The sequence below is a fragment of the Parasteatoda tepidariorum genome, chromosome 6, assembly GCF_043381705.1.
Source record: "Parasteatoda tepidariorum isolate YZ-2023 chromosome 6, CAS_Ptep_4.0, whole genome shotgun sequence".
Taxonomy (NCBI): domain Eukaryota; kingdom Metazoa; phylum Arthropoda; class Arachnida; order Araneae; family Theridiidae; genus Parasteatoda; species Parasteatoda tepidariorum.
In genome coordinates, this window is record NC_092209.1 from 34,622,367 (window position 1) to 34,648,611 (window position 26,245).

General features: G+C 29.9%; 1 long non-coding RNA gene across 2 annotated transcripts in view; it reads left to right on the forward strand.

The window, feature by feature from the left end:
* Nucleotides 1–26,245, forward strand: part of LOC122269141 (uncharacterized) — a 149,476-nt gene that overhangs the window by 38,978 nt on the left and 84,253 nt on the right. The window contains exon 3 of one of the 2 annotated variants that reach the window (XR_011636991.1): nt 1,044–1,099. The exons of the other annotated variant lie outside the window; for it this stretch is intronic. This is a non-coding gene — a long non-coding RNA (uncharacterized lncRNA). Of the gene's footprint in view, nt 1–1,043; nt 1,100–26,245 lie in introns of those variants that run through there. 2 annotated transcript variants of the gene reach the window in all.

A 26,245-nucleotide genomic window follows, 5' to 3' on the forward strand; every position in this document is an offset into this window, starting at 1 on the left:
TATCTTTCATACGCCAAAAGAATTCGTGAAAAGATGTGTCGAAGTTACATAGTTTTTGACTCTTGAATAATCAATATACATCTTGTTTTATTTTAGATCTGAGATGGGAACCACCATATTTTGCCTCCTTCATGACTAACGATTTGTTTTCTCTTCCATTAAAGTTTGATTTCGTATTGTGTTACTTAATTCTGCAGATTCAATTTCAATTTTTCTTTACGTTTTTTGTTCACTCTACATCTGTCTACAATGATCGTAGAACCTTTGCATTTCGTAACTTCATATTTTCTTTTTCGTTTTTACTCTTTGTAAATCGCGTGGTGCTACTACTGCGCAGTACCAAGTTAATCCGGCATTCTATACCTGGTGCATGTTCCAGCAATGTCTCATGTTTAATTCTGGTTTGGGGTGTGACAGACATTGAAGGGGCAATGGAGAGCCTGAGACTTCTATTACTTCTTTGACATTCAATTCGAAGTTTTCAGAATGCACTTCTTTACCTTCTTTTGTAACTGAAATGCTTTGACAATGACTAGTTTTCCTTCCGCTCTCTTCACCTAAAGCTCGATTCGTTTTTTTTTTTTTTTTTCTTTTTTTTTTTTTTAAATCTATCCATCATTTTTATTAACTGTTCACAGACTTTCGTATTAATAGAACTATACCCATTCATATCACGCTTTGATAATCATAAATAATTCCTCCCTCTTTAGATGAACTTTCCTGTGATTTTAGATCAAATGTAAATCAGCCATCAATGCCACTTTTGGGAAGCTATGGTGTACTTTTTAGTTTTCTATCTCTTGCTTACTTGTAATCTTTTAAGCTTAACAATAGTATTAATATAAAAAAAAATCTAAAAGAAAAGAAAAACTCCAGTGTCCGTTACTGAGTAGGGTGGAAAATGAATCAAAAATTATATCAATTCATGACTAATATAATACGCAATGTTTGAATGGTGTTTTATTTTCCTCTGACAGTTTTTTAAAAATTCGGTGTTTATTTTAAAATTTTGTACTTTTAGTAAAATTTTATATTTTTTAAAGCTGTCGCAAAAAGTGAAAATATTGCTGAGAAATTCTGAAAAAAATTCCCAGGTAATATTTTATTCAATACATTACTCTTGAGTTGTAATTTGTTTTTACATGAAAATTTTTAAAAAATTTGAAAAATTTACAAAAATTTTCTGTTTCTGAAAGATGTCAAAATTTTAAGACTTTTGCGGGAAATGAAGATGATGCGTAAAAATCTGAAAAAATTCACGTGTTACATACTAGTCCATACACAAAATTTGAGAGGTACTGCATTTTAGTTATTGAAAACTTCTTTTTCACTCAACCCTAATAACTAATGCATCGTAAATGTATTGTTACTAACGTGGCCCAGCCTGTAAATAAAATTTATTCCAGGTCATTAGATACGAAAATGCTATAGATTAATTTAAAGAAAGTTGATTTTAGCACACTTTTTTCATAAATTTAAAGAAAAAAAATTTTTTTTGGTTAACTAAATCAAGTTTGTAGCAAATCATCACTTTATCACAAAGTAAAATTCCAAGCAGCTCAATCTTCTCAACGACCATTTATCAATTTTTTTTTTAAGATTAGTTCTACTTCAAGTAACATATTAACATATAAATAGTAATTTAATCCATCAGCTTCATCTCATGGACAAAAAAAAAAACTGTATTAACATATTTATTAACAAATCACTCATAAGTTTATAAATAGTATTCTAATCAAAGTTACATTATGGGCACGACGAGAGACATGTCCTTTACACAAAAGACGAAGACAGAAGAAAGAAAAAAAAAATCGGCAAAAGTGAAATTATCGGCAAAAGGTTCATTATAAGTGACAACCTCTGAATTCGCCATCGGACGTCGCTAAAGGCATTTATCATAGTGCCTTAGAAACGGATATCAATTCAGTGCCATATAATTACCAGGCGGCTTAGAAGAAGGGGGTGAAATGGGGAAAGGGGTACTAATGAGTATTGTGGGGAATTCAGGAGAAAGTGTGGCATTGTGGAGAAAAGTGGAGTAAGAATTTTGGATTCGTTGTGATGTTTGGTTGCTGGGTGACCTTAAAATTTTGTCGTTAGAAATGAAAGGGAATTTGTTAAGACTAAGCTGATTATTCATTAAAGAGACGTTGTGTTAAGCTTTTGATTGTTTCATTATTGAATTAACTCTGTTATGGGTGTTCGTGTTTTTAAAAGATTTATTTTGGGTTCGATTTTTCTTTTGAAGATGATGTTTAAATTTGAGAGGAATTTCGAAACAATGGGTTTTAAGCCAACATCTTAGTCGTTTTCATAATTACATAAAATTGATTTCTGTAGTTAATTTTGCTTTTGTTATTGCCGTATATATTTAGCTGAATAATGACTCTTTCGTTATTACAAGTAATATTTTGAAGATTTTAGTTCGACGATATTTTTAAATAAAATAGAAAAGAAAACGATTTTTACAGAATAAAGTCTGTTTATTTTAAAATCCTTCCTATTAAGTCATTATTGTATTTTAAGTCAGATTAAATAGTAATTAAAATACTAATAATATTGTTTCAAATATCAAAATTATCATTAAACACAATTTATTTTATCTTAACCATTTTTCTTTCTACTAAACCATTATTGTATTTTAAGTCAGTTTATATACCAATTTATACAGTATTAATATCAGTTTAAATATCAAAATTATCATTGAACACAATTTATTTTATCCTAACCATTTTTCTTTCTACTAAACCATTATTGTATTTTGAATCAGTTTATATACCAATTTATACAGTAATAATATTACTTTAAATATCAAAATTATCATTGAACACAATTTATTTTATCTTCAAAACCATTTTTACACCTATAAAACCATTATTGTAAAGTCAGTTTGTATAGTAGTTTATATAGTAATATTATTATTTTTTTAATATCAAAATTGCGGTTGAATAAAATTTATTTCATATCAAAAAAAATTTTTCGTCCTATTAAACTGTTATTGTATTTTAAGCCAGTTTATATACTAGTTCATATCGTAATAATATTGCTTTTAAATACCAAAACTTATAATTGAATACAATTTATTTTTTCGTTAAAACCATTTTTCGACCTATTAAAACATTTTTGTATTTCATTCAGTTTATATACCACTTTATATAAAATTAGAATAATATTTTTAAATACCGAAATTATCTTTGAATACAATTTCTTTTATCTTTAAAACCAGTTACATTGCTATTACACCATAGTTGTATTTTTAATCAGTTTATTTTCCTAACATTGAACTGCCATAAGAAGAATAGTTAAATTAATTTTAATAATGCAAACTCATTATTAAATATGATTTATCTATTTCAAAAACTGAGTTGCTGCATTTAAATTATTATTTAATACAATTTATTTCATCTTACATGCGGATTGATTTTTAGGCTGACATTTAATCGTATTAAAAATAATTAACCAAATTTGTTATTGATTATCATTTTTCCACTTTAAAATTTGGTTTGTCGTTTATCAATTATTATTCAATGTCTTTATTCTTAAATTGAAGTCATTGTCCTAACATTTAATTGTTGAAAGAATAATACGCCAAACTGAATATAATTTGTTAACTTTCAAAATTAATTTGATATTAATGACAAAATTTGCATTGAATACTATTTCTTTGCTTTAAAAACTAATTTACTGTTCCAACATCTTACATTGCTTAGCTTATCCTCAATTCGCTGTCACAAAAATTAACATTTAATTTTTTGAAAATATTACATGCGAATAATTAAAAAAAAATTCTTTAACTAAAGAACTTTTTATTTTAAAGGAGCATTCATAAAATATTCAACTGAATAATATCAAAATATAAAAGTTAAAAATGAGACTTTGGATTAACTTGAGCATATAAAAGGAAGCAACCAAATTTTATTGTTATATTACATTTTTAGCTCCGAAGTTGAAATATCAAAATCATTGAATCCTAATTTCAAGTCATTGTGCAAGGCAACTCAGTCTCAAAGTTTCAATTGGAATCCATTGCTGTAAGAAAATTTTGATAAAAGTAGTGCTGTTATTTTTATTGAGTGTTTTAAACTGACTACTATTCAAAGCATACATATATGGTTACAGATCATAGTTCATACAGAACTTTTATCTTTTATTTATATAATTCATGTTTAGAAAATGGAAGAATTTCCTGATTGAGTAAGAATTTTATGCATCTAATCCCTAGACAAAATATTCATTAAAAAACACATATAAAATCACAACTTCTAAAAATTTTATTAAAAACCTATACGCGTTCCGGCCATAGTACCATACTGCGAAAACCGAAATAATTAAGATTTGACAAAGGTGACTTGATACATGTGCAGTTAAAAGAGATAAATATATAGTTAAAACAGAAAAAAGAAAAAGTCAAAAGTTATAAAATTAATGATTTTTAAATCCTCTACAAATATGATATAACAATTACATGTAATTTGATCTATGCCAAAATTAAGGAGGAAGTGGCCTCACAAATGATGGCTTATCTTCAGATCATTCTCAGAGATGTTTCACAGACCATCACCAATAGCCCATTGTGTAGCTCTCTAGTGCGAAGTAAATAAAGTACCTATTTTCTACAGCACAAATGAATAGTCATGGCTAGGAATATTTACTGTATTGTTCAAATACGGTGTTCAAATGCAGTGTTTTTTTTAAAGTGAGTTAAATATGGAAAATTCAGATAGAAGACAAATTGAAAAATAAATACTGATAGAAAAATGATGTATTTATATCTAAAATATAGCAACATTTAAAAAATTCAGCAGGCGAAACATTTGTCACTCCACCCCTAAAGAAATCACTAAAAAATTGAAGGTGGATTTGATACATTTTGAGGGTGTTTTTGTTCATGTCTTCTCACTCTAGTAGACAATAACTTAAACCGGCATATCTATTTTAACATGCTAGATAACCAGGAGTTACTTTTCAGTTAACATTATAAGCATGCTGATGGTAACCTTATTTTTCAAGATGACAACAGCAAAATTCATCTGGCGGGAAATGGTTCGATGGACCTGGTTCTAGGATCACTCAATTTGTTTTGCATCTTGGCTGACCTTCAAATTCACCTGACTTGAAAGCCATAGAAAATATCTGGAGTATATTGGCTTATCCACTAAAATAAACATTCCACAATTCGGTAGATTTGTGCGAACAAAACCTCAGCAAATGGCTTATGTTGAATGCGATGTACTTATGAAAGCTTAAGAACAACACACTTCTTTACTAGCTATAATGAAGTCAAGAGCAAGTGTTGCCCTGTATTAAACTCCGCTTTTAGCAATTTTTCTAGAGATGACAGATTTAATGTCCGGCGAGTGTATGTTTTATAAAATCGTGGTGTGCTCGAATTGTTCAAAATGTTTTACATATCGAATAGAATATCAACAAATTAGAGGGAGTTCCGTAAGTCTGTAAAAAAATAAAAATAAAAAGAGTTTTTCAGCTGGGTGATAACTATATTTTGAATCCGTATTTAGTAAGCATATTGAATGTACACTTGTACTTTTTAAAGTACATTCTGTCAAAATACCGTTACATTTAGGTACAAAATGAAACATATTTTGCTGTTCCCAAACCAAAGTACTAAATTTCTCAATTCTATTAACAAAGTGTGATCATACATTATTTTGAAATCCAATATTATTTATTTCATGTATTTGTAACATATACACAATTCAGTTTTCCTCCAAACTTTAATTTTCGCCTCTCTGGAAACAAAACCAGAACAAAGTTCATTTTTCCGTTACAAACTCGTAGGAAATGATGCCCGTACAACATTGCGTCACTTGCACCAGATAACATCGTAGAAGCCTTCCTCCAAAAAAGGTACAAAACCGGCACAGGATAGATAACCTCTTACAGGGAAGAAAGTATTTAATTTTTGTCCCTTTTAGGAACCATAATTATGGAGCAGGCTTTCTGCAAAGGCGGCTTTCATTCGCTTTTAATAGAGTTTTATCTTTCTCCCGGGAAAAGTTTCCCTTTTTTTTTTTATTCCCCTTTGAAGGATGACTCTTTTGACCTTAATTTTCTGATATCGATAGAATTTGCTAAAAACTTTGGTGATTTATGATATTATTTTGTGGCAACGCTTTATTTTTCGATGTTGTATTATTATGTTGGGAAAATTGTTACACTTTATCAGAAAGCGCTCGTGTGAATTGCTAAAAATATTTTCGGAACAAGCCGTCGAAGGAAATTTCAGTAGATATTTTTAATGGCAGTAACAAAACGTGTTTCATGATAATGAAATATTTGGATGGAGTATAAAATATAAGAGGAAGGCAAGCCAAAGGGTCCAATGTTATTTTCGTATCTACAAAATAAAAACTGGTGTATAACTTTACTTGTTTCAAAGCATTTAATTGGGCTGCTCGTGCATTTAAAATGAGCGATTTAAACCTGTGGGAGAATAACCCAAGTTACAATGTTCAATTTTCATTTTATAACCGTCATTTAACAGAAGACCCAATTTTGAGTTTACGGCTAAAGATGCCCAACTCCGTGGCCTTGTAATTTTGAACCCAATCCGGAAGACAATGGAACTCCTGCATCAAGTAATGAGAGAAATTTGCCTTCGTGGTGGTCTTTTTGAAGGAACTAACCCCCATTTGCGCTACATGGAGAAGAAAACCACAAAAACCTCCCATGGTTAGTCTGACTACAAGGGGACTCTAACCCATGATCCGTCTACCATGAAGGATATTTTTATTTCAGCACTGTGGTCGGTGCGAGCCGGGTGCAGATTCGAGTCCACCAGCCATCAATGTGAGTCGAACCCGGCTCAGCTCATTAGGAGGCAAACGCTCTGTCCCCTGAGCCACCGCGGCTCTGTGATGGGCAATTGAAAAGGATATTTGGAAATACTAAGTATGAGAACTGGAAGAATACCAATGCATAGAAATCTCTTCAAAAGAAAACCATGGTTCATTCGTTGTTGTCATGCTGCTACTAATTGTGATGACGAAAATGAAATCATTAGCATAACAACCGCAACAGGATGCTATTATCTGCGAGTTTGGCTTGGTGGCAAAAGAATATTGGTTTACTACTGTGTAAGGAATCAAAAATAAAAATGAAACTTTATTTTCTGATAGCTGTGTATAGACCTTCTAAAACATTTTGGGTTTGTTAATTTAAAAAAAAAAATTATTGATGCATTCTAAAGTTTTCCAATATACGTGACGTCATGCTGGTTGCTAAAAGGAAATATTTAGTGCAGACAAAAGGTACTTAATAGTACATAAAACAAACACTCGGTTGTCGCTCAGGGGCCCATAAAGGTCAAAGGCCCACAATTTAATGACCTGCGACTTAACTGTGGCAATGTGGTCAGCATTGTACATATACCCCTTCACTTCCCAAACGAGCTGGCCCCCAATTTTTTACCAGAGTGTGGCATTTCCCATTTGCAGTGACCAAAACCTCATCTGAAAATTGAATTGTTCCTTTCCGGTAGATGAACCTGTAAATGTAGCAGACCAAACTGAAATTATTTTTAAAAAAAACGTGTAACTTTACATTGAAGACAATGAATTTAAAATTATTAAGCATTAAATATCATTTAAAACTTTAATTATTTAATTTTAAAATGTTTTTAAGAAATTGTGATATCCTTTGTAATAAAATTCAAAGGGTGGAATTCGTATCAATACCTGCGCCAAAAAATCTCGATTTCACCGCACAAGAATCAAAAAGCGTATCAGATGGAAGGTGAATTTAGTTTCTAGCCGCTCTCAAGTAAGAATTTTATTCTTTCTTTTCAAAAAAAAAATAATGGTACAAAACCCTTAAGTCCTTTTTATTTGAAGTGAACTTTCGAGCATACACTTAGACAAAATTAACTCAAATCAATACTTTTTAATTTTTTTTAGATAAAGCAACATTGTTGCACATTGCACAAGCTCACAGAGTCAATAAGAAATGTTCACATTTTTTTTCAAACTTCCTGAATAAAAATTGTAACTCCTTTTCATCATTGTCTTCATTCAACGTAAACACATTTTAAATAGACAATATTGCAGTTTTTATAAATATAAATAATGATATATCAAAAACATGCAAATCAGTTTATATTCAAGAAATGAATATAAAGATGTTAACTGAAAAGTAGCCGATTAATCAATAATTGCTTTAACAAGACAGACTTGTTTACAGAAAATTATTTTTTATAACGTTCTCGAACAGAATTTACTACCACTAATATTTTCTTGCGTTTTTTGGCAAAAAATTGCATTGGCTAAATATGATATTTTAAGTAATACTTAATTTATTGTTTTCTTCATAAATAAATGCTTATTTATTAACAATATGGGTTGCCCTTTCACTCAAAAGTGGCGCTGAACCAAAAGTAATGAAATAGATGATGATTTTAAAAGTTCTAAAAGTTCGATTGAACTTGAACACTATTTAATCTTATATAATATTAGAAGATAGGATTCAGGAGTCTAGCGTTTTCTAGTACAGCAGTATTAATTTGCATCCTTCTAATGTTAGATAATATCCTTTTGCTACTTGGAATGGAACATGTAAAGCGTCTTTCACTTCCTATTGGTGACCCTGCGCTATTACAATACGAAACTCTCATTTACACCTAGATTACAGAATAGCAGAGTTGTTAAAAAATTATGTTACTTGCCACCTTTCACGATACACTAGATAGACCAATTAAGTCACATTCCATATGGAATATCACAAAACACTATTCAACCACAACCGAACTGTATAATGTCCTGATAACTGTATATTGTAACAACTGTATGATGTACTATATAATATAACGTTTATTTTAACTGTTTAAGACATGCTAGTAATTCCTTGTTTTCAAAACCATAAAAGTAAAGAAATGTTCCAAAGCTAGAGAAAGAAGTGTTAATTTTATAATTAATTAGATAAAAAAACTGCTGCCGGTTACTTCACCTTAATTTTAAAATGAAAATTCCAACAGAATAGAATACAAAAAACTAAGAACTGTATTTAGTTCAAAATTAACCTTGTTTTAATGAAATTTTATATAGCCTTATTTCGTAAATTTTATATATATATATATATATATACAGTCGAACTCGTTTATAACGAGCACAAAGGGACCGTAACATTGTACTCGTTAAATCCGAGTGCTCGTAATAAACGGGTCCTTAAGGCAGGTGTGCAAGCAGAAGAGGGGGGGGGGCTTTGAAGGTCAAATGATTGAGTTTACTTAAAATTTAATTAATACTTACTTACTTTATTTACATTAATTAATTTCATTAAATACTTTTCTTGCTTACTAAATTAATTCTTACTTACTAAATTTAATTAAATACTTTTATCGGTCATGACCGATAAAGCACGAAATCGATACGTCACCGCCTACTCTCACGTGACTTTTCCCATGCTTTAGATTAGAGCGATAAGGGCAATTAAGTTTCAGTTCGCGGTTTTTTTGATTTCGCGCGCATTTCTTATAATTTTGAAAAAAAGATAAGACTNAAAAAAAGATAAGACAGAAAGACTAGAAAGATGAGAAAAAAGATTACAAGACGGAAAAATATTGCTCGCTAAAACCGGGTCTTGCTCGTTAAAAGCGACTTCTGTTCCATAGACTTAACATTGATCCAACCAAATATTCTCCTTTCCCTCGGTAAATCCGAGTTCTCGTTATAAACGAGTTCGACTGTATGTATATATATATATATATGATCAAAAATGAAAAAATACTAACCTTATGTAATAGGGACAGTTGTATATTATCGAATTTTTTTAATAGACTATAATTAAGTATTATTCGTCCGAAATATTATTTTCTCCTGGTATATTTTAGTCCAAATATGGCATAAATAAGCTGAAATATAATTCAATCCTAAATAAGAAAAATATTTATTTATATGAGCTGCAAATACATAATAAAATGTTAAGAAATTCCCCAAAAAACTCAAACTATTTTAGAAGTGCCGCAAATATTCTAATTCAAGTTTCACTTAGCTGTCATTCTAAATGTCTAAAAAGTCATGGAAAAGGAATATTTCGCTTTCAAATGTCCTTTCGGACTTGCAGGTACGCGTCACACACCACCCTTCCCTTCATCTCTGACTGCACACACTCACAAAACTCCTTTACATTTGCAAACACGGTCTGGCAATCTAACTCATGGTTACTATGGAAACCAAGTCCACCCAGCCTCATCTCAATGCTAATGTCTCTTCTAAACCTTTTCCTTTTCCTCAGTAAAAGAGGAAACATTTGAAATGGAGATTTCTCGGACTCACTTTGCTTGGGACAAGGTTTGAACCTTCCCCACCACCCCATACCGTGACACTGCCTCCCTGGACTGCTCACCGTCACAACGTCGTGACAAACGAAATGGAGAGGACGTTTGCCAGAGGTTTTGTATTTGTCCATCTTACAGAGTGGAGCTTTACAGTGTTTGCTGTAAGAAAACATGAGATTCGACTAAACAATAGAACTTCATTGTCAGACGCGAAATGAAATTTATGTGAACAAAATGGTAACACCTTTAAATAATCACTAATATTTGGATTGAGACTGTGTAAATATGAATCCTATTAAACAATTGACACGGGAGATCTCGTTCGATTTGTGATTAGTTATAATGGATGATTTGACATTGTTTCGGGAAACAATGAACGGTCCGATCAAATGAAGCAAACAATCGGTTATTCGACCGGGAATTGCACTCCTAATAATTATGAAGTTTTAAATTCCTTTGGTATTGAGACTTTTAGATTAAAAACCCGTATGATAAATATTTTAAATAGTAATGTAAATAGTTTGCCTAATTTAAAGCGATTTTTTTCTCTATTAGGTTTAAAACAGTTTGAGAAGAAGAAAAAAAAATTATGAAATTTTGAATTAAAACCGTGGTTTCTGCAATTTGTGAGATGATTTTTCTTTTAAAAAAAGTAATTTTGTAATTTAAAGAAAGAGACGAATTTAGAAGTTTAGTTGGAAAACTCATTTTAATTCAAATGGTAAAAAAAAATGTAAAAAATTTTTAAAAAATAATTAAAAAATATTAAAAAAAGAAAATAAGAGATATAATCATTTTATCAGCTCACACGATTATATCCGCAAAAAGGAGTGCTTTCTAATATTGTATCAATATATATATATATATATATATATAGATTAAATGAAGTTAAAAATCCAAAAGTATTGTGCTGATATTCTTGGTAAGGAATCTACCGCAAATTGGTTTACAAAGTCTATAAATTTTTGGAATTTGTTTCATCAAATTTTGGTCCATGCGTCTACAGAATCGACCGTAAAGATTATGGTAAAGAGCATTTTTTATTTTCATGGTATTGAAAAAATTCACAACCAGTTTGGTTTAGAGAACAATGAATACAAGACATTGCAGTTTTTTTTAAACCATTTGCAATTAGCATGGTTTCAAAATCCTAAAAATGACTTTTTAATGGACAAAGTTTAGCATTTTCATTTTGCTGCCATTTACTCGTGAATGAGAGAACTGTATTCCACCAGGGTGTTTGATACTGGAAACTTTTCAGGTGTTGGAGGGGATGAAGGAAATACTATGGTGTCAACGTTGAGACTCGAACTGACATTCCATCGGTCATGTGATTGACAGTTTAGCCCTCTCGGCTATCGTGTGAACCCTTCTTCAAAGGACTAAGTGACTTCATTTTTGCGATAAAATTTTGATTGTTTAATCGTATTAATAAGCATTTAATAAACGAGTTTTTTCACAATTGTTTGAATACTATCTTATTTATGATTAGTTGACTATTTTGTTCGAATGCGGTAAAATAACAATTAAATAAATTGTTGTTTAACAATTTTTTCTGCGAAATTTTCCAACAGTGCAATTTAATTTTTTTATTAAACGCAACTTGAAAAGAACACTACCGTAGTAACAAACATTTTGTAAAATTTATAATAAAATAAAATAAAAATTGTAGAGTCCTCTCGCTTTGTTTATCACTGCAGAATTGAGCTAATTTTAGTTTTCGCTTTTTTCTAAATATGCATGCTATCGAATTCAGTAAAATTAAAGTTAAAAGAATTCACATTCCTTATTTAATTTAATTTTACATTGATTGATTGATTGCCAAACATCGATATTTATTTCATCTTTCCTATTTTTAGAAAGAAAAAATATTTACATTAAAGCTTTTTTCTTTTACCTTATGGTTTCGCTCTCTACATTATTATTTGCTTTTTATACCAAACATTATATCTTATGCGAAAATATCTAAAGATTAGGTTGAAATATGAAAGTGCATTACTGTATGAATATTGGAATATGTGAGAAACATTTGTGGAAATTATACAGTACACATCTTATCTTCCAGGGAAAATACATTTTTAGAATCTCTGTTCTAATTTTAGTAATGTAGAAAGACTGAATTTGATGTTTTGCACCAAATAGTGCCGCTTGTCAGAGTCGTGAGAATTGAAGATAAAATAATATTGGGATGTAAATTTCCAGCTGTTTCTGTCCATTTTCCGCAGCGCTCTTTGATGTAAGCGATTGTTTCCAAAACAATGAACACTGCACCTTTGCCAAATTACAAAACGCGAAAAACACATAAAAATAGCATTAGAGTTTTTAGAATTACTGCTAAACACATTTTATTATGATGTTTTGTTTGTTGTTTGGCACTTAGGTAAAAGGAATGGTCTAATTTGGAGCCGTTCCCAAGTTGGAATTGAACCAATTTCCTTAATGGTTTTTACAGAATATTATATTGTTTAAAGTTATTAAGATTTATTGAAGTTTAATTGAGTATTAAAATAAGCGAAGATTCTACTAGTAAAAGTTTTCTCCCCGCTTATAAAATGCTTTTTCAAAGTTATTATACTTTCATTTTTAAATATAATGATCCTACAATGTAATAATGTGGTCACTTAAGAATTATAATACCACTCATCAGATTATACAAGACATCCAAAATCTACTTAATAATACTAATGACCTTCAAATCTCATGGATTAAAGCACATAACAACAACGATGGAAACGAACAAGCAGATAATTTAGCTAAAGAGGCAATTAAAACGGGTCAATTTTTTTAAAATCAAAGTTCCACACTCATTTATTAAGTTTAAAGCTAAAACACAAATTAAAAAGGACTGGCAACACTACTGGCATCATCACAAACCGAAATCAGGCACATTAATCAGAGAAATTTTACCAGATGTCTCATTTAAACCTTTGGAATGGAATAGGCAGCTAATCCTCTTCTTTACAGAGCATGGCCCCTTTAAAGCATATCTAAAGCGATTCTGCCTGGCAACTGACAATGCATGTGCCTGTGGAGGAGTAGGAACAGTGTGGCATTATGCAATAGAATGTCCGCTTACCACATCCTACCACTTTAAGCAACCGAAGCTAGAATTCCTCATAGCCTGGAAGAGATCCATCTGTAAGAATCCAAAGTTGAAACAGAAGGCAACCAACCTCATTAATTTTCTAGAAGAATAAGAGGAAATCCTGAAATAATTTTCATGAAAAAATGACAAAATTATGCAATATTGAGCAACAACCACAACTAAACTTGGCCAATTAGCTCTGGATACTTTTTAATCAAATGCCCTAACAAATAGAATAATCGCTTCTTTTTTCTTCTTTTTTTTCATATTTCTTTTTATTTTCTTCTCTTTTTTGTTTCTATTTGCTATTTTTTCCTCTCTTTTTTCTATCTGTCTCGTCTTCCAACCTTAACCATTAACCGATAAATGCCCTTTTAGGGGCATAGGCGCGGGGTTAAATGTTGGTGTGTGTGTGTGTAATAATGTGGTAAAAATATTACACCAATATGTATAAATTTAGGTAAAAAACTGTGGAATATTGATTATGAATTGAAGCACACGATTTCAAAACCAGGTCAGTTTTTCAGTCTTTGATCTTTGTATTATGCCACAAATAAATAGTTCGGCTCCAACATACCCCGATCAAGTTATTTAGTTTTGAAAAGTACCTGTTTGGTTCCAGTCTAGTTCTATCTAATACATATAGATTTAATACGAAATCAGTCTGATATGTAATAATTGAAGTTTCAATTTGATCAACACATTCGTTTAGTTTTAAAAGCAAGTCAGTCTATGTCTATTCCAGTTCACTGCTATCTAATGCATATTGATTTCTACACTAACTCAAAGTAATAATTGGAATTCCAATGTGATCATTCATTCATTTAGTTTAAAAGCATCTCATTATAGAATGAAATGCTTTTAAACTAAATAGATAGGATAGAATTGTATTCAAATTCTATCCTATTCAATGCATATTGATCTCAAGACTAACTCAATAATTGAAGCTCCAGTGTCATCAAGGCCTTCATTTAGTTTTAAAAATAACTCAGTCTATCTTCCTTCCAGTTCAGTCATAAACAATGCCTATTGGCATCAAAGCTGACTCAGTCTAATGTGTACTAACTGAAGTTCCAATTTGATCAAGGCTTTTATTTCGTTTTAAAAATATGTTCAGTATATTTTGATTCCAGTCCAGTCCTACCCAATGAATATTTAATTTAAGACGAACTCAGTTTGATGCGTAATAATTGAAGATTCAATTTGATCAAGGCATTCATTCAGTTTTGAAAGCAGTATATTTTGATTCCAGTTTTGTCCTATCCAATGAATATTGATATCTAGACAAACTCAGTCTGATGCATAGTAATTGAAGTTCCAATTCGATCAAGACATTCATTTATTCTCAAAAGCAGTATGTTTTGATTTCGCTTTTCTCCGAATCAGTGAATATTGATTTCAAGATAAACTCAGTCTGATGCGTAATAATTGAAGATTCAGTTTGATCAAGGCATTCATTTAGTTTTAAAAGCAGTATATTTTGATTCAAAATTTATCCGATCCAATGAATATTGATTTCAATATAAACTCAGTCTGATGCGTAATAGTTAAAGATTCAGTTTGATCAAGGCATTCATTTAGATTTTTTTTTGTCGTATGCCCGTTTAGGCAGAGGGGGTGCCATTGTTCTTGTTTTTCAGTGGCGCCATCTATGGCCAAGAATTCGACTTCTGTCACACTATTCACACAATCACAAACCCGTTTATAGGGCGGGTCACATTCACACACACAAAGGAGAAAGGACATAGAACACAGAGAGAGAGAAAGAAACATCCATGCCTTGCCCGGGATTCGAACCCAGAACCTTTCTGATCCAAGAACAGTTCCCTGCCCCCTACACAAACCGGTCGGCATTTATTTAAATCTAAAACAAATATATTTTGATTCCAGTTTTGTCCGATTCAATGAATATTGATTTCACGACAAACTCAGTCTGATGCGCAATAATTGAAGCTTCAATTTGATCAAGGATTAAGCATTTTGGATGACTATAGTTATTTCTAAAATTTAGTCTGTTGAATACAGCTGGGAAGAGTGTTGTACCTTGGACCAATTTTAACTTTATTTGCAAAAAGTAATAATTTGAATTACTTGGTTAAGGAAATGCATTTAGGTTTGTTTATTAATGCTTTTTTGTCAATGAACTCTGTCATATTTCTTAGAATTTTTTTTTCAAAAGTTAGGGAAATGGTTTCAAGATACAACATGACCTTCTACCATCAGATAGTTGATTAGTAGTTGATTTAATTGGGATATTTATTATATTAAAACCTACATCTGACGTAGCCTACATAGGCTAATTATAATTTAAAGTAATCCGAAATATCAATGCCAAAAAATATTTTATTGGTATGTTTCGAAACCTACAGATTTTCTACGAACCAAAACTTTTTACACACGGTGTATGGCATAGTCCACTGGGAAATATATCTTGTCTAAATGGATCTGCGACGCATAACATAGACCATTTCAATAGAAAAATACAGGGCACAGCAATCATATTTTTTTTTAATTTTACTAGACCTACCAACATAAATTATTTTTCGTAAAAAATCAGTATTTTACTTTAAAGAGAAGAACTTTTTAATACTTAAATATTTTAGTACTGTTTTCAAGTATAATAGTTTTTATTTTTTAATCAAATGGAATGTGAAAACTTACTCAGTAACTAAATAAAGAAACTTCAGCATGTGCCAGAAAAAAAAATGGCTACTGCAATAGTGCATGTTATCGATTATATACATACCGATATCGATGATATACTCCCATAGGAAATAATTATTAATGATATACATCATATTAAACGCAAATTGCGAGCCCTGGTGGGCTCAAATAATTACGATGGTCTAAGACAGTGTTTCCCAAACTTAAGACTCTTGTGTACCCTTTCTAAATTTTTCGTAACGCTGTATACCACTAATTAAAAAAAGAATGTATTTTTTACCATAAAAAAATTGCACAAAAGTTAAAAATCACAACTGACTGTTGACACCACTAATCATTAACTGTTAACTCTGCAAAAAATAGCAAATAGAAAAATACGTTATCGTAAATTTTTATGGCTAGCTTTGTTTTTAAATAAAAAAAATTTGAAATTTTCGTTTATCGCAAGATATTTTGCATAAGAAGGCGTACCCCAGCTAAACTGTTCCTGTACCCCTGGGGGTACGCGTACCACACTTTGGGAAACACTGGTCTAAAATATCACACTTTCTCCCTATAAATTATTAGTTTCAGCGTCCGTTGAGGTCAAAAGCAATTTTTTTGTTCTAAAGCACCTCTGATTTTACGAAGAAGAAAAAAATCCTTCTATCACAAAAGAAGAAATATGTTCTATAGAATCAACCTGAAAAATCAGGAAAATGAAGTATCCTTCCTGATGGTGAAAATAAATGAAGAGAAGGACATGGCTTAAGAATATTGATGGTAAGCTAGATGCAAAGCGGACTTCTTCTCTATCCCAATGGATTGGAAACATCTGTCTCGATCCCCATCCATCAAGATTCTGAATACGAAGAGCATCCTCCCTCTCCAACCTTCGCCACAATCATCTCCATTTCAAATGCAACCCCCCTTTCCTTCTTTTTTTATCTGACTTCTAAGATGAGAAGGATAAACCGTGCCTTCATTGTGGAACTTTACTATCCCGTGGTGGAAGATAATGTCCTGTATCCTAAGCACCCCAGACTTTGGCTCCAGAAAAGAACCTTTTCCCTTTTTTGTTCTTTTTATCTGTCTCCTATAGGAAAAGGAGGAGCCTGTGGGATGTTTTATCGGCTATGTGGTAGTGTTTACTTAGGTTTTGAAACATATTTCTTTATATATAGATATATGAATTGCGAGCGGTTTGTAATTCAGAATTCTCTGTGCTATTGAGTTACATGTTAGCTTTTAAGATTCTTTGCAAGGGAGCTGTGAGAGAATTTCAAATCCACCTGTTTTCACAAAAGCTGAAAATATAGCGTTTTTTTTGTGGGATATTGTTGTATACATAAAAATGAATACTGAACTGTTCGGTTTGCAGAATCAGCAGTATTTTAACAAGTGTTTTTTGTAGCTGGAGAATAGAATCTTGGAATAAATTTGTCGGGTGGAAATCAAAATAAAAAATCTATTTAGATAAGCATGTTTCTGAAAGGGCAGTTTGCAAAAGATGGGAGCATAGTATAGATCTGAAATTTAAGTTCTGTCAACATTTAAATTTAATTTAATTGACAGTGAAATGTTTAGAGCAATTTTATAATTTTATCTTGCAATAGAAATTAACATAATTTTTTGCAAAGGAGTTTCCTACAAATTAATTGATATTTATGAAATATAAATTTTCTATTTCTGTAAGGGCAGTTCTCAAATTCTGGAAGCATAACATAGATCTAAATTTTAAGCTCTGACCACATTTAAATTTTATTTAATTAATGATGCAATTTTCAGATCAAATTTATAATTTTTTCTAGTAATAGGAATTAACATAAATTATTGCAAAAGAGTTTATTATAAATAAATATCTCCGAAATATATAACAAATTTTCTGAAATATAAGTTTCATATTTCTCAAAGAGCAATTCTCAAATTGTAAAAGAATAACACAGAATTAAACTTTAAGCTTTAACAACATTTAAATTTGATTTTATTCACAGTCAAATTAGTAAATTCATAATTTTATATAGTAATAAAAATTAACATAAATTATAACAAAAGAGATCCTTATAAATACTCTTTTGAAATTTTTTTAAAACCAAAACAGCCATATTTAGACGTTAATGATAGCAACTAAGGCCAATTTTTTTTAATGATTTAGCGATGTTCCTATATGAAAATAAGAGAATAAAGTTTCAATTGGATGATTACTTAATAATGTCCTGAACAACTGGTATTTATATAGGTTGTCTCTTACTGTGCTAAAGATTTTTTTAAAAAGTAATCTAGAGTTTCTATGACTGCCCAAAGGAAATGACATTATTTTGACCAAAAATAGATCAAATAAGTGCTCCAAACTTCTTTATTCATTTCTAAAATATTTAAATATTATAAAACTTTTTTTTATTTATTTTTATAAAATACTTTCGAAACTAAACGCCATTTTCTTTCACAAAAATCGCTTAACGATTGTTATGAGATTTATAGTTATCGATTAAGAATCTAATAGTTTCTCCCATACGTTCGCCTGAGGGTTAAAGTGTTGAATTGGGGGGGAGGGGGCTCCTTTGCTTGACGATAATTTTTACTCAGTTTTGTCAGTAATCCCATTTCTGGTTACCATGGTATTCTTTGCTGGTTTTGTTTCAATGACGTCACTTTTGGCTAGTCTGAATTTTTGTTTACCGTTACGTTATTGGCTTTTGGTATATTTTTAACATTTATTAGTTTATTTTCAAATCGCCAAATGTGAAATAAGCTCCCGATAGTAATCTGTTACCATCTTAACGTAATCTGATAACATGAAATTCAAAGAAAAAAGGAAATTATTAAATTATTTTCTTAAATTGAAAGGTATATTGCATATGCAGTGAATATTCGGTGTATTGTATAAGTATTAATAGAATTCAAAATTACCATTATTATTGCAAAAATTTTAAAAAGAACCTTTAACTACGTAACAGAATATATAATTATTTTCTTTTTGTAAATAATTTTAACATTTAAACCATATTCGAGTCTTCTAAGTACTATTTGCTATTAATAGTTGCTAACTGACAGATACTGAAAAAATTTTGAGCATAATTTTTGGGTATCTGGAGAGAAATGCGCTACAATTTTAAAAGGTTGTTACATTGAACCCTGTTTTTCTTCAGATTGTACCACCAGACTATCGTGTAATTTAATTTAAGAAGTTTGATTACATGATTCAAATTAACATCACATTAAGAATGTGGAAAACTTGAATGAAATTATGACTCCATTCCTTTTATCAGTGTCAAAATAAATTTATCCTTCAGATCTAGAAGATATATCGATATAACGATATTTTTAAATATCGCGGTAATAGTAATTTAGTATATATTCTCCATTTATGTTTCATAAATATCAAGTCTTACTATAAATAATGAGTAATAATTATAAACAACTATACTGTTGATAGACTATTGACAACAATAGTTTGTCATATAAGGCAATATTGCGATAATAATTGACGAGGTATCGTGAGAGTCGATTCTTATTCACTAAACAAATATATTGCTGATATTTTAACACATTGTATTTTTACAGCTATAATTAATTTTTTTTCTGTTTGGAAATGAGCATATATTAACCAATGTTAAAACTAACAAAGAGAATCAGTAAAATTAAATTTTGCGAATCATGAGTGTCAATTCTAATTCCCTAGGCAAATATATTGCTGACGTTTTAACACATTGGCTTTATTTAAACTATGATTTTTTTTTAATTAGGGTATAAAAATATTATTCAATGTAAATCAGATCATTAAAATTAAATATTAGTGAAATATAGTATCATATCGCAATATTTGGATTTGGATTCTGGGCTATTATAAAGCTTTTAACACGGGTAAGCCATTTTAGTAAAGCCTGTTACCGACAATATTTTATTTAAGTGCATAAATAAATTTATCCTTTGAATTGGCCCCTTGATGCAGATGGAACATATATTTTATATATTTTTTCTGACTCTCTAATTACAAGCTAAAAATATTCGTTGGTATTATTTAATTACAAGAAACACTCTAATAGTTACGGAAAAAATCCGTATATCGAATTATTTGATTATCGGAATTACATTTGCACTAAAATATAAAAATTCATAAAAAAGTTGTTTTATAAATTAAAGAACTTTCAATGATGTATAACTGTTTCTCTTAGATCTGAATAATTGCAAATAAGAGCAAATTTAAAAAAAAAAAATTTTGAAATTGAGCCGTGTTTGGAAGAATTTTACCTTTAACGCAGAAAAAAACACCGGTTTCTCGTGCTGTATTTCCTAACTATAAATTATCAAGAAACGAAATGTAATATTTTTGACCTAAATTAATGCAAAATAACTTTTAAAAAAAGTAAGAAAAATATGTTTATTAAAAATTCTTCATCTAAAGGTTTAAAAACGATTTCAAATTTTCGAAAATCAAATTTGGAGATAATCAGCTTTATTTTTCAACTATTGTAAGAGAAGACGCTTTGACCGCTCAAGTATTATAACAGATCATTTTCTTCAAGAAGCGGCAAAATATATTATACAGAAATTACAAACACACCACGTTTTTTCCCCTTAAATATACAATTTTGTACCGGTTATTAAATTCTCGGGAACAAAAATACTAAACAAACTGAAATGAATTTTTTAGTTCTTAAAATCGTGATTTGATGATTTGGCAGCCTATCTGAGAATATACTTATTTTTAGAGTTTAAGAAGTTAAGCGATGAACTTATAAAAATACCATGAGACCGCTTTCATCTCGAGAGGCATATTTCCTTTGCAAAATAGCTGGAGGTGACTTCGGTAATGTTTAGTGGGAACACTCCAAAAAAGTGAAACGCGCAATCCTTACTTGTCATTCAAAGTGGAGGAATTTTAATTTAAAACAACCGAAAAGAATAAATTTGCAAGGCAAATGCTTTTGTCACTTTTCTCAACGACTTGAAGCGAATAAAAAAAAAACTTGATAAACGAGTGAAAGATGTTTAACCTGCCAAACTCAGTTTTCTCAGAATGGTTTAAACAGATTTTCTCTCATTTCAAAAACCAAGTATTCTTTGTAAACAATAGACCTGTATCATTTATAAATAAAAAGAATCTGGTTTTTAAATTTAGAAACTAAACTAGATTTGTTTTGAGTTAGAAGGGAGTGGGAGGACGCAGCGTTGGCTTTGTGTCTTGCTATTTGCATAGTTATCCAGAAAGTTATAATGAAACGTTAATTTATGTACAAGATGTGACCAAAATAAGCGAATAATAATTGCGTACAAAAAGATTAGAACATCGCTTAGGTAGATAAGATTGCAAACAGTAAACTACAAGCGATAAATAAAATCATATATGTCCAGATCATGTAAAGCAATATCACATCAAATTGAGAGCTATGACTTTTCACCAAGTATTGGAATTGATTCATAGTTTTAAATCTAACTTACGATTGTTATGGACTTAATTAAGCATATCCAAAGTTATATAATACACAAAGTTGTAAACTCTAAAGTACAAGCAACAAGAAAGTTATATATGTTCGGATGGTGCAAAAAAGTCCTACATAAAATTAAAACTTATAACTTTTCAACAAATATTAGAATTGTTTCCTATTTCTTAATCAATCTTCTGGTTGTTATGTACTTAATTAAGCACATATTAAGCTTATTAAAGTAGTCTCACAGCAAATTAAAAGCTATAACTTTTAAAAAAAATATTGGATTTGACTCCTAATCTAGCTAATAGTTGTTGGGGGCTTAATTAAATAAAACTAAAGTTGTATAAGAAAATTAATTCAGCTTATATCATCAATGTTAATTTTAATCATACAAAATTAGCTATTTTTGATTAAATTGATATTGTGTGACATCATCAAAAGTGTTTTATGTTTTGAAGAATGAATTACAAACATTTTTATTGATTATTATAGCTAAAAAGAAATACAGTGATTGTAAAACTGATTGTATTGGTGCTGTTTCTCGTTGTCTTGGTGGTGAAATTCAAAGTTTGAGGCTTTTGTTTTGATAAAATGTTACTTGAAGGCGTCACTGTAATGTTCTCTACAGGAATGCAGTGTTAGGTGTATTATCGGGAGATTGGAATCTGGGCAAACACAAAAAAAGTGCAGCGGAAGCTGTTGGTGTAGCAAAATGTGCCTTTGCGAGACTCTGGACTGGATTCCAAAAAACAGGACATGTTCTACATCAGTCTGGACAAGGTCTTCCCCATACTACCACAGCAAAAGCATATAATGACCGATATATCCAGCTAAACAGATCGGCGAGGCAGAACAACTAATGCAACGTCGATTTAAAGACTGTTTCTTTTAACAATAGGACGAAGAGTTTAAAGCCAAACAATACGAAACAGGCTTCATGAGGGTGGTCTTTCTGCACATAGGTAGGCATTCCGTTGAAAAGCAAGACACCCTACGACCCGAAGAAAGTGGGCTGTCGAATATCAAAATTAAAAGCAAGTTGCAAGTATTGAGTGCTGTTTACGGACGAGTCCCGATTTAGATTAGGGTGTGAGGCCAGACTTGTTTCGATATGGCAATGCAGGGACACTCGAAATAACCTTTTTTTCTAAAAATTAGAGTAAATTGTTGACCTAATACACAATTTTATGTTCTTTATACTATTCCAAAGAATCTAAGTTCCAATACGATTGTTTTCTTCTTTTCTTTTAGTCCTGTATTTCGCTTTGCTTCACCTGTATTCTTTATTTTTTCCGATTCATGGCTATCGCGCAGCGGTTTCTTCACTTTTTTTCTTGATCTTCAAAAGATTTTGAACGGTGCAGTTTACTAATCAAAGGAATCATAATGCAGTCATTATTTAAAAAAAAAAACAAATCGTTAAATATTGATTATGTTTTGTAGGAGCTTGGAGAATATGTTCAAATGGGATACGAAATTCAGCAATTTATTAAAAGGAGTCCTTACAATGCGATTATGATTCATTTAAAATAAAAATTATTTACAGATTGAATATGTGTAAGTAAATTTTGAATAAAAAAGTTCCTGATTAAAAAAAATGCCAAAAAAAATTCTGGAACTTGATTTCATTTTTCTCAATTTTTCATCAAAAGCCAAGAAAGCTCTTAATTACAAGAAAAGCAACTTTCAATTAAAATTGAATTAAATAAAATTTTGCGGTAAAAACAATTTTAATTAAATCCATATAAATTAAACTTATTTCTTTTTAAAAAAAGTTATAAACTATACCAAATGCTACGATTCATAAAAAAATTTCAGATATAAAATGCTTTTATAATGTGGTAATATATTTTGTAACTATAGTAAACTTTATCAAACTGCGAACCAAAAAAAAACAAAGGTCTTTAAGAACACTCAAATGAAATAGAACTATTTTGTGTCGCCAAGCATAAAAAAATGTGCTTCATAACTAGTTAAAGGCTTTACGAACTTATCGCAAAATTTTATTATGCACCTGAAGTTCTTTTACGAACGAGAAAAAAAAAGGTCTTCCTACTTACATCATGTTTCACCGTAACTTAATTTGGTTCATAAAGTGGAATTTTTTCCTTTCTGTCTGAATTCGCGCGTTGTTTAACTTGGCGTCATACGTCAATAATATGGCAAAGAACAAAGTTTAAGTGGGAAAACTTCATGTCGGTTAACCGCATTAACGGTAAAAAGGTATCAAATTAATGAAAATGGCTTCGCGTTTCCGTTAAATTTAGAAAAGCTTTCAAAAAGACTGTCTTAGTTTGCATAAAAGTTAAGAACGTGTTTGCATTATATTTTTTCCTAGATTAACCTTCAATTACGCGAATGATATAGAATTACTTCCATTAAAAGCGGGAGAATTTTCTAATATCGTTTGCTTTTGAAAATAAAAAAGAATGCATAATTAATGATGACGATAATAGAGAAAACGTTCTTTTTTAAAATTTGTAAGTTTCTGCAATAATATTTGCTTTTTGATGTGTTTTAAATCATTTAAGTTATATCATATTTCAAAGAAAAAAAATAAACACAATGATTTCATTAATTTTCTAACGCCTTCTTAAATATTTTATTTTTTAACTGTGTTTAAAGATTTAAGAAACTTAATTACAAATGGCATTTCAAACATCGATTTTGAAAGATGAAAAATGTTTTACTATCAAATTTCTTATTTACTTAGAAGAACTTGATGCATATCGTTTTTGACTATCTGATGTTTACAATAAATTTTTCAGCAAAGAGTGCTCAATATATCAGATTTAAAATTTATTCTTCTTAATTTTAGTCTTTACACGAAGTAAAAAATATATTTGTTGAATAATTGAACTTCATTAATTACATTTAAAAGGAATTAGTATATAAATCTTCTAATTTCGTCCTTTTCTTAGTAAGTAAATGAAATACTTTATCCATCATTAAGTATTTTCCATTCCACATAAAGCATGTGGTATTATATTTTCTATTCTATGAGGTAATTCGATTAGTTCTTATCCTATTAAAATGAATATATTACATTTTTTTAAAAAGCCTTTTAGTGTATTTTCTATTAATCATTTTAATTTGCTCCTAAATGTAATATTTTTCAAATCTGCTTCTGAAGGGAGCAAAGCAATATTGAAAATTTCTTAATTTCTTTACTTGATTTCATATAATGTACTGGTTAAAAGGTTGATGTCAACTCCTGGAGACCAAAATTCAAATCCCCTTGTTTTCTTCTTTTTTTTTTTAAATCGGATCAAAATCTTGTTTTTTTTTTTTTTTTTTTTTTTTTTTTTTTTAATCTAACGTAGGGTTTGTGAGATCACATACTATGGAAATGTGGTCTGGACTGTGTTAAGCCATTATAGTGTAACAATATGGACACCTTGAAGTCGCAGGCTCCCAACTTCTATGGAGGACGAAATTAAATCACACCGTTACGAAAATTCTTTAAATTTCATTGATAAGGGAAAAAAAGCTTTTAACATTTGCTACATATCTGCCAAAAGATTAATTATTTTATCTTCATCTTGTTTTTAACCATAAGGAATTTAATTTTAATGATAATTCGTGAAAGTTGTCTTCATTTGTCTGAAATATTGAAGGGGACTCTTACAGATTTTAAATTATTGAAGGGGACATATACCAATAGCGTCCTTGCACTGGCATTTTTAGTGCAATTTACGTAGTTTTTTTTTTTTTTAAATGCATCAACTTTCTCTCAAAACGGTTTGAGTGCGTGAGCTAATATAAACATTTTTTTGAGTAAATAAAATATTTCAATTATGATTTCTATGTAGATATTGTTTTCCTGGTCGTATAAAAAGAGTTGTCTCTTCTTTTTAACGTATAATTATGAAAGGTACAAATGTCTCAAATTTTATGCATTTTGCTACATTTCAAAAATCACTTTTTTCGTAAGTGGATTCTTCAAAGATCACTAAAACTCGTCTATAAATGATGTTCCGCTTTGAAGGAAGGCTAGTAGGGGTAGTAAAAAGTGCAATATCCCACTTCTTAACAAAAAATATTCTTATTTTATTTGTTTCATACTTTTTTCATAATTTAATCAATATTATTGTTATGTTCAAAAATTTTATTTATATCAGCGTTAAAGTTTTAAAATAAAACTTTAAAATGGGATCTACAACATGTGTTTTGTGTGAGAATCGCTAATATACGTTTATATAATCTAGTGTGACGTATGACAAAGGAAGTGCAGCATATTATGACAAAGAGAAAAAAGGGTTAAAAAAATATTTTTATATCATTTTTGCACGCCATCCTAAAATGTATAATAAACATTGTCTGCTTAGAGACATGCTTCAAATTTTCTTCATTTCCTATTCTTAACAGCTGGATGACACAATCCGTATTTTAATGATATAAATTTTTCATATGACTTAAAAGGATTTTTTCTTTTTTATTTCTCTCAAAAATATCGGAACATTTTCACATTTTTTTAAAAAAAAATAACTAATGTAATGTAAATTTAATGTAGCCCTTATTTATTTATATTTGTTTTAGGAAAAATAATTCTCAACTCATCATAGACATAGTGCTACTTTCTTCCGTTTTCAATCTTTTAGCACACGTCCAAATCAAATATTCTCCTTTAATTTTTTCAAGAAATTAAAATTCCATTTCTCTTCGTGTATTGTTCCAAAACAATATGTAATAAAAAATAAATATAATTCAATTTTTCCTTTCAAAGAATTAACATTTAAAATTAGTTTATTTATTATTTTCATTAAAAAATGGTCAAAAGGATTTGAAAAATTA